This window comes from Nicotiana sylvestris, chromosome 3 (assembly GCF_000393655.2).
Source record: "Nicotiana sylvestris chromosome 3, ASM39365v2, whole genome shotgun sequence".
Lineage (NCBI taxonomy): Eukaryota > Viridiplantae > Streptophyta > Magnoliopsida > Solanales > Solanaceae > Nicotiana > Nicotiana sylvestris.
In genome coordinates, this window is record NC_091059.1 from 169,139,660 (window position 1) to 169,151,126 (window position 11,467).

Consider the following 11,467-nt stretch of genomic DNA (forward strand, 5'->3'; position numbering starts at 1 on the left):
TTCTATTCACAGCAGTTGCCCACAGTGCCCGAATACCGGTAGGAAACCTCTTATCAACTAAGGTCTTATTCCAACACTTTCATATACTACCAACGATAAATGAAACACGCAACAAACCATAACCATTTCTTAGATCAACCACTCATGAAGCCACTTCCCTTTTGACTAATACCACAACAGGTTTCTGAGCCGAACCTCGATATTATCCTTCTAACAAGATGAAATCAAATCTGTTCGTATTCATTAATGACCCAAACGATCACCTCGAATCCAACACACCACTCTGGTGATATGACACCTCAATACAGGCCTAAGCCACAACTTGCATAATACACGCACCGACAAGAAACGGTCTGAACATACTTAAATCATAAAAAAAAATGACTCGAATGAAAGAGCTATACCTCAAGCTCATCAATACCATCACAACACAAGGCTGAGACCCCGTCTCACATCATATAAATAGAACACTTAATCCACCCCGAAAGGTCATATCTCCACGTGGCCTCGCTACAACGCGCGATCCTATTCAATCACTGCTATACATGAAACACCTCCAGTCACTATGCTCAAAATCGACAACCACGCACAATTTGATGTTTGAAACCAAAGTAGATCATTACACCCACGGTGAAACAAGTAGCATATACTATGCAAGCCCGATAGGACGTAACTAGTACGCCATCCACTGAGCAACACCCAATTATTCTTCCGCTCGACTTCCACTATGAACCCCAATAGAATTGCACCATATGTGCCCATAACCAACAAATCATAACGTCTCGCAACACAGAAGGCAACTCTCGGACCTCCCGATCACTAATAAGCTCAATAACGGTCGAGTCAACCTAACCCTCAACGATACAATTCGGAGCCAATCGAGTCGACTCAAACTAGAACACGCATCCACATTAGCCTGCCAACGAACTCCTTATCGAGGAAGCCTGGAGTTGCTTCTTCCACTACCATAACTCCTGCCGGAGTCATACGATACGGTGCCCGGCACCAAATCAATATCAAAATCCACAACTCCGTCCGGCGACATGCCCGGCCACAAGAAACACATTCGAAAAGTCTCTCAACATCAGAACTGAATCAATGATGGCAACCTCTGCACCGACATCCATCACGAGACCCAAATAAGAAAAGCAACCCTTTCCAACCGTCCGCTAGTTCTTCGAAACATAAACCACTCTACTAGAGCATACTCCGACGCACCTCGCCACTCACCTTGTGGCATTTTCGGCATAGCCCATAGCACAATAGTCCGGAATAACCCAACACGGAAATAACCAGTCTAAACCCCAACATCACATCTAAAATCTAACATACCAACAAAGAAAGATCCACTTGAGCCTCCACATCCCGATAGTCGCTAAACAGTGCCGATGCACAAGATCCACAACCACAACATAGCCTGAACATGAGAACTTCCATCTCCAAATCCACACGGCCCATGAATCACCGTATCTGATCCCAAATTTCGCCGTCCGAATACTTGTTATGCCTCAAATACCCATTTATTTCATGACAGATACTCAAAAAAAAAATCCTTGTGCCACCAAGCAAACTCGAATATCACCAGTCGATCTAACAAGAAAGCATCGCAATACTACCGAAGTACCATCAACTTAATCGCATTGTCTTTTTTGAAACATGTACCCTCGTTAAATCACCCCAATTAGCACTACCATTTCCTTAATCATCTGAAACTGCCCACTGCCTAAGAATTCGTGACTTCCCGTTCAAAACTAACCGTAACCTTCCACACGCAATTGTCAATCCTCCACAACCTACCACATATACCATACCATCTCAGGATAACATAAGAACTTCATCTTCCTTTCAAGCCACAAACATCTACGTACTCAATTGGTCAAACTTTCCATTGATCCCATTTAGAAGAAAAATCATGACACATCCCATGTCTCTCATTTTCGTAGAAAATGTACCTCTTCAACCACGGTAGAAATCAACAAGAACTCTCTCAATTCTGTTTGTATAAATTAAACTGCCAGGACAGAATCCTTCTAACTCGACCAAGCTAAGCAAGCCAAGAAATCCCAAGAGCATTGCTGCAAAATACTTGTACGAACTCATCACCTCGAAAACACCCAAGGAATTCATCATATCCTTACCATACTGATTCGGCCTACTATCAAAATATTCCGTCTATCTAAATTTCCTTCTGATTCATTTTCAACTTGATATTCTCTCTTGCTGTAGCACCACAATTCCTCAACCCAGGCTCACCACAAGAGACCCACGCGCAAAACCACACTGTCTAAGACTCAAAAGCCACTGAATCCTCTCTCAATTATTTCCGGATACACCACATGCCAACATACTTCACTCCGAAGAGCTTCCTGCGAATCTAAATCCGTTACCTTTACTTTCCAGATACTAATATATAGAATCCCATAATTAACATAGAAAATACCACAAGTCTTGACCTCTTCCAATGGAGACTCGGTTCCTAATCACATATGCTACTTTAAGATACCACATTGTTACATGTAGAATCTTGAACACATTAGGACCATTTTCGAGAGTCATTCACTCTATTCAACTTGCATTTAGCCTGCTCAACTAACAAAACCACCTGTGCCTCATTAGCACTCTGACACCGCAGGATACGACCTTATCCCAATACAATCAAGCATATTCCTTCTCTATACGCTGAGCATTCTTTACAACAGCTCAAGACATCCTATTATTTTCACACATCTACGAAGCACCATATAACCTTTATTAAAATTTTCCTTCACTCATGCCATCTTCGGCTCAATTTCCACTCGCCAACATGCCTCAATTCAAAACCAACATAGCAACACCACCGTACAATCAGCTGACCAATAGCAAGCTCCCCAACTTGGCTCGAAGCCATAGATCAGAACACACAATACTCATAATGCATATACTTCACTGCTGCATTAATACCATAGTGAGATTAAATTCAAATCATTTGTAAGCTTGTGAAAACACAAATCATCTAGTACCTTTAACTCTTCTGCCGATCTCGCAACAGTTAAACTCACTCTCTTATGCGACCCCAAAATTTCAAACTTCAACACTTACAATTCACTGGCACATAAGGTCTTCTATCATTCACATAAGGATCACACCGCCTCAGCACACTTCGCGGGAGATAACCCACCTGCTTCGCCTCAATATAACCTTTTTGTATACCTTTCACCGCTATAAGCATTACGCAGTTACTTGATCTTCTTGAGTCTGTATTCATACCGCAACATGAAATTTACTTCACTCTCAACTAGGAGACTTGAAAAGATTCTTCACACGCCTATAATCTCGGAACTACACTTCCACTCACAATGGAAATCATACACTTAGTAGTCCATCTATCATCCAGCAAATCTTCCTCGACACTTCCAAGTCATATAGAAACATCACACAGTACTAGCATATTCATCACATAGCTATCTAGCTGTCATTCCCACTATTAGGGACAATACAGAACATATAAATTCAAAACACTTGCTCACACAATCAGCACCTCGGTGCTCAAGCCATAGGCAAATATCCAGCCTCAAGTCCTCCAGACTGGCCCAACATAAACTCACAGGGATTACATCTCGCCCCTCGATCGGGGATTAACAAGCCATTAAGGCACATTTGATACTGAGCGCTCATGCGCGTGTACGAACACGTGGAAGGAATTTCAAGAGTTTCTTTTCAAGCTGACTCAGGGACGCACGATAAGAATCCAAGAATGTGAAGTTTTCCTAAAGGTTCTGCAGCCTCTCGAGGATAAATACAGACGTCTCTGTATCGATCCGCGAGACTCTACTAAACCTGCTCATGACTCGTGAGACCTAGTAACCTAGGCTCTGATACCAACTTGTCACGACCCAATTCCCGAACCCGGTCGTAATGACGCCTCTCGTGAAGACAAGGCCAGCCAGACCAAATAGAACACCTCTTATAAACAGTTAAATATCATAAATAGTAATAACATATAATATAATCTTCATAAATTGCGGAATTTAACGAAAACAACAGTAGTACCTTCCCGACACAGCCCAAACCGGGGTGTCACAAGTCACGAGCATCTATAAGAATGAAATTTCCACTTTACAGTCTAGAAATACACTGAACAAGAATAATGAATAACATAGAAAGACAGTGGTGCTGCGAACGCTGCAGTCACCTCGCTAAAACCTCTACCACTCTGCCTCCACACAGCCAATACCCGCTACCGGGTGAATAAATACTTGCAACTGCACGCGAGGTGTAGGGAGTAAAGTGAGTACTCCAATTCAATGAGTAATAAAGGTAAATAATAACTGAGCACCATGAAATCACGTAAAGCAACCAACATGCTATATAGAAGCAGTGTAAAACTCCTTGAGAAAAAAAAAAATCAGTGAAACTGTGAATTCTTAGAAAATACCTTGGTTCGGTTATAAACCCCTTTTGAAAATGATCTTTTCAACAGATGTAAAATAATTTCAAAACAATTAGTGCCGCTATGCACAGAAATTCGCCCCTCGGACACAAATACCACAGTTAAACAAGTAAAAGACAAGTAAGTATGCAAAATGAACACATAAACCTCGCCCCTCGGGCAATCATATAGAATAGTACCAGCCCCTCGGGCACAAGTTAGTTCCTGGTCAGCCATTGTTACCTGACCGCACGGTGTTATTCCTGGTCAGTCATTGTTACCTGACCAAATTGCATCATACAGTGTCATTGTTACCACTATAACCTCACAATCACTCATATTAGCCCCTCGGGCATAGTATCAATCACTTAGTATAATGGTCATCCATTGTTACCTGACCAAATTGCATCATACAGTGTCATTATTACCACTGTTTCAAATCACATAGGTACCTGCGCTCACTGTGGGTGTACAGACTCCGGAGGGGCCCCTTACGGCCCAAGCGCTATATCAAGCCACCTCGTGGCATCATCACTCAGCATATCCTCACATCACTTAAGCCACCGCGTGATATATAAAGTATCTCAGGCCCTCGACCTCATATCACTCAACATATCCTCACATATGGCCCTCAGCCTCACTTAGTCTAAAAGTCATCACAAGCCCCTCGGGCATTAGTAAAACAGTAGTTCTAAGCCAAAAACATCATTTAGAAATATCATTTAAGTTTCAAATCTGAGTAAAAGTGGCTAAGTTTGTAAAACAGTAGATATAAACAGGATTGAGTTCAAGTAATAAGTCAAAACAATGAGGAAACAATGATAAAAATCCCCGAAGGGTTCAATTAGTTGGCATGAAACCCAAATATGGCAATCAGCCCAAATCATGATGATAACAAATAAATTTCAATCAAATATTCGGTAAAATCATCAATCGGGATGGATCAAGTCACAATCCCCAGTAGTAAAATACCCCACACTCATCATCTAGCGCGTATCTTACCTCAATATAGCACTACGATGTGCAATCCAGAGTTTCAAACCCTCAGGACATCATTTACAATCATTACTCACCTCGAACCGGTGAAATCTCTAGCTTGCGACGCCTTTTCCCCTCCAATCGGTCTCCACGCGCGTCAAATCTAACCAAAATCAGAGCGAATACATCACAATATGCTAAGGGGACAATACCCAATAGAAAACAATCGAAAAATATCAAGAATCTCGAAATTAGCAAAACCCGAGCCCCGGGACCACGTCTCGAAATCGGGTAAAATTTACATTTTCCGAATCCTCATACCCTCACGAGTCTAACCATACCAAAATTATCCAATTCCGATATCATTTGGTCATTCAAATCATCATTTTATATTTTTGAAAGGTTTCACAATTTTCTTCCCAAATTCCATCTCAAATCACGAATTAAATGATGAATTCAGTGATAGATTCATGTATTCTAGCCAAATCTAAGTTAAAATCACTTACCCCGATGAATTTCTTGAAAAACCTTCAAAAAATCGCCAAAATCCGAGCTCTCTAGGTCAAAATATTAAATAAAACCCAAAACCTCGTATTTATAGAGTACCCCTCATATTCTGACACCGCTGACTGCACAAAAATGACCGCGGTCCGCGCAAAACCAGCAGGGTCCGCGCAAAAACGATTGCGGTCGCGCAGGTTTTGCTCTGCAGGGACAGACTTTAGTATTTTGGACATAAATTTTGCTACAGATGTCCAAATTGCGATAACTTTACCTTTCTGGAAACTAGACACGAAGGGCTACAACTTTTGTTTTTAAATACCTCAAAATTCCTTGTATATCAAAAGATATGAGCTTCCGAAGTTGGACTGATGACCTGCAGGTCTTCATTTCGCGCGGGCCGCGCACTTGACCGCGCCCCCGCGCTAGGCCACCGCGCCCAGCGCAAAAGGGCCGCGCCCCGCACACCAATGACTGCCCTATCCATTTTCTAAGTTTCGGGATGTCCGTACTAGCTCAAAACTCAATCGAAACACACCCGAGGGCCCCAGGACCTCAACCAAAAGCACCAACGCATCCTAAAACATTTTTCAACCTCGTTCCAATCATCTAAACACTTCAACAACACCAAAAACCATCAAATTACCTCAAATTCGAGCATAAGTTCTTCTAAAACTTTAAAAACACCCATTCGATCAAAAACCCAACCAAATCACGTCCAAATGACCTGAAATTTTGCACACATATCCAAAATCACTTAACGGAGCTATAGCAACTCTCGAAATTCTATTCTGACCCTCGGATCAAAATCTCACCTATCAACCGGAAGTCGCCAAAATACTAACTTCGCCAATTCAAGCCTAATTCTACACCGGACCTCCAAAATTACTTCCGCCCACACTCCTAAGTCATAAATCATCCCCCGAAGCTAACCGAATCATCGGAAATCATATCCCAGCCTAACTCAATAGTCAACATCCGATTGACTTTTCCAAAATAAGCCTTCCTTAAAGAGACTAAGTGTTTCATTTCCTATCAAAACCAATCCAATTTAACTCTAGCACACTGAATACCGATAACGAAACATGAAGAAGCATAAAATGGGAAAACGAAGCGGTTCTCATGAGACGACGGGTTGGGTCGTCACATTTTCATGCATTTCACCTATTTATATATGTGCATTGACCCATGACCAGATTGTGTTATATACGCGTATATATGTAAATATATGTATATGGGATATGGGAAACGGTTACGGCGTTATATACGCACTACCACCTGATCAGCTGGTATACGATGATGATGTTGCCCACAATGGCTGAAATATGACCCAGACGGCGTTATATATATATATATATATATATATATATGTGTGTGTGTGTGTGTGTGTGTGTGTGTGTGGAATATGGGAAAAATTTATGGCGTTATATGCGCACCACAACCTGATCAGCTGGTATACGTTGATGATTTGCCCATAGTGGCTGAGATGATATGATGGGATGCCCTCGGAGGCTTGATGACATTATGTACGTACAAACCTATGCATTACATGATATTTAGATGCATATGCATGACATTATAAATATTTAATGATTTACAAAGAGTTCCAGACTTACATGTTGATTCTTATATGTCTTTAAATAAATATCAACTTATTGTTATGTTTCAGTTCTACCTTACATACTTAGTACATTATTCGTACTGACGTCCCTTTTGCCTAGGGACGCTGCGTTCATGCCTACAGGTATAAATAATCAATTAGACTAACCCTCATAGTAGACGAGATTGGCATTCAGCAGAGGATCAGTAAGACTCCACCTCATTCGGAGTGCAGCCGAGTCTATGAGTTATCGTGTCAGAGTTTTACTATAGACTTTTGGGTAGGCCGGTACCTATCCCATTTGATGTCGCATAATCTTAGAGGCTTTGTAGACAAAGGTTCAGTTTGTACAATATGTCAGAGGCCTTGACTGCCCATATATATCCATGTTTTAAGAATGATAGTTTATTGACACAGTGTTGCCCACTTATAGTTGTGCATTAGAGTCGTGGTTGTGTGGGCCCATGATAGTTACAAAAGGAATGAGTTAAGCTAAATCGACCTATGTATATTTTAGTTTTGATCGAATGATCATGAGTTACAGAGTGGTTCGCTCGGGCCAGCACGACACCGGGTGCCAGCCTCGCCTCCCCAGGTTTGGGGCGTGACAAAGTGGTATCATAGTAGTTCGTGTCCTAAGGAGTCTACAAAGTCGTGCCTAGTAGAGTCTCACTTATGGGTGTGTTGCGCGTCACATTTATAATTGAGAGGCTATGGGGAATTTAGGAAATGTTACCCTTCTTTTGTTTCCAGATCGTGCCATAGAGCCGAGTCGTAAGAAGTCAGTATGAAGCTTTCGCTAGATTTTGCATGCACCAGAGGTGCAGTTGTCACACCTCCTTTTTCCGTACCCGCGAGGGTACAAGGGAGTTTTTCCACTTAAAGGACAATCGAAACGGGATTATTTATTTATTTCAGAGTCGCCACTTGGGAGATTTAAGGTGTCCCAAGTCACCAATTTTAATCCCGAATCGAGGAAAAGAATGACTCCATATTACAGTCTGCGCACCAGAAATCCGAATAAGGAATTCTGTTAAACCGGGAGAAGGTGTTAGGCATTCCCGAGTTCCGTGGTTCTAGCACGGTCGCTCAACTGTTATATTCGGCTTGATTATCTGATTTTTTATACAAATATGAACTTATGTGCAAATTTTATCTTTTAACCGCTTGTATCATTTACTGTTATTTTGTCAAGAATTGCAACATCGTGGAAACACATCTCGAACCACGTCACAATCAATGTACCCGTGGTTAGAGCTACATTTCAATTCTATTGAGATTGGGATTTGGGTCACATAAATGTGCACCCGAGTTTAGGAAGATAACAATATTAAATACGCTCCTAAAGCAACTAACGTATTGTTATTTTTGGGGAAGGCCGTAAAATTCGCTAAACTGCCTGTCCCGAACTCTAAGTATTTTCATATATACATTTAGAGGGCCCCGCAGCTTGTGCATTTTTGTTTGGCGAGGCTCGTCTCATTTTTATTTTAAGGATAAACCTACAGTGACTACATTTCTCTATTAAGTTCGTCTCTAAAATAAAAGAAAATTTCCTAATTATTTACATGCTGAAAAACGTAACTTATTTATTAGTTCACGGCTAATGCGAATGGAAAATTGTGATCGAGTTTGTACAAAGAAAAACTGCTTTCATTCTATATTCTATTATTCAATAATACTAGAACATGAGATTGACGCACAATAATATCGAAACAGATTATCTATTTTTAGATGAAGAAATTAAACGTATGCAACCTTATTCATTGACGGGCACACATATGAGGTTCAGTTAATTATTCCTACACGCAAAGGCGAAAAGACCAAAACGACCTTATCTAACTTAGGTGGTATTACTACCTGTTTTAGGCAAACTTTATCCAATAATATAACCTGCACGATTTTGTTGTTTATACATATATTTTCCCAAATTGCATAGTATGCTTTTGAAATATGCGTTATATATTGGTGAGCCAAGATAAAACAAACGTGATTACTACATTACACTTCTTAATCGACCCTATACGAAACCATTTGTTGATCGAACATCACTGATACACCATTAATTTTTTATTATGATACACCATCCAATTACTGGATCAAACTCTTATAGAATGAAAACTAATCCATTACACGGTATGGGGTCAAACTTTACATGTATACAGAATGCTTTAAACTGTAACAGTAGAAGATGAAAATCACTACACTAAGTTCAAACAACCATTCTCTTTAGACTCTTAATCATGCTCCAAGTTCATCATTACACCAGTGCAATTAGAATGTGTACCTGGATGCTGGACAATAAGAATGAGAAGAAGAAGAACGATATCAGCAACAATCGAACAGACAGCAGTAACACAACAGCAACAAACAACAACAATACAACCACTAGTTCACGAACAACCAACAGCAGTTCCCACAATGATAAACCCACAAATGGTTGGGCATCAATCAACAAACCCAGAACAGAGTGGTAGACCAACAGAAAACCCAGGATGTTTGATGCAATAGTGCAAACAGTTCACTAATCACAACAACTTGACCAATAACCAACAACAAACTCAATAACAATGAGACCAATTCAATCAACAGCAAACAGAGGCCCAAATTACAGTAGTACTCTCACAGGGAAATCAGAATACCCTAAAGAGATAGTAACAGACCAACCCTTTTGAACTAAACAGTTTTGTTCTTCTCTGAGCACTCTATAATTTTTCAGTCTATCTTTCAAATACTCCCTGACCTCTCTGCTTTTCAGAACCCTTTTCTAATTCAGAACTTGCCTCTTTTTTAGCCCATCTTTTCTTCTTTCTCTCTCTCTCTCCTAACTAATGGAAGCTCTCCCCCTTTTATAGTTTTCCTCAGATCATTTAAAACCTGTTAAACCATTCAGATTCCCTCCATCCCTGCTGTTTTTCCACTCAACTATTTAAAATAACCAAACCTCCCATGAGATTCCCCTGACAAAACTATTAAAATGCCTTATCACTTATTAAACTATAACCAAGCATGGGCAGCAGGAATGTATTCCTGACAGCACATGCTGTCCAATTGACCCTAATTCATTAAAGAAATACAAATTGCCATGCCTTTCCGATTTCCAGCCATTAAAGGCACTTAATATGTCATTAATTCCACTATTGGTTAATTAATTCCATTAGTTGAATCAATGTTTTAGTACCTCATTGTCAGCTCATCTTGCCTTTAAGCATTTCAGGATTTTATAACCCAAAACCAAACCTTTTAACACCCCTGACCATTACTGTTTTATCCCAACTTCAACAAAAATGAAATTCTGAACCTGTGGGAGTTCAAATTCAGCAACTATCCTATCTGAATTCCAACTATTGTATTATAGCTAACAAGTCATTCACAGATAGTTTTCAAGCAACCAACTAATCAACACTGGTTTGATCAAATCCTATGAAGCTATCAGGAAGCAGGACATTTGAACATTCAGGCATAGAAAACTAATCGACGACGTTTATCAAATCGACTATACTAATTATAACATGGGACAAACAGTCGACCAAACAAACAACACAAAACAAAGCATAACATTGTTCTTCGACACTTTTGCACGATACTAGAAAAACCAGACATTATTGATTCGACGATGTTATCCTGAATTGAAATAAACATACTACCACATAACAGAATAAACAAACAACCAAGCAAAAGGTCTTAGGGAGACGGGAAAACAAACTGATAACAGAAATCCCACAACTAGACAAACAACTAAACATGCTAATAAATTAATCTAAATAACAAAATGGACGACAAAAGGGACAAATGAACAAACCTGAAAAGCTTTAAACATAGCTGACCCTAGGCCCGGGCTTGATTTTCCCGTTTGAAGTCGAACAAATCCTAACCGAGGTGTTCTCGACTGAGAACACTTCGATTAGGGTCTACTAGACCCCAAGCTTGTTTAAATTTAAACAGACCCCACAAAATCTTTGTGTTCTAGGGTTCGATTT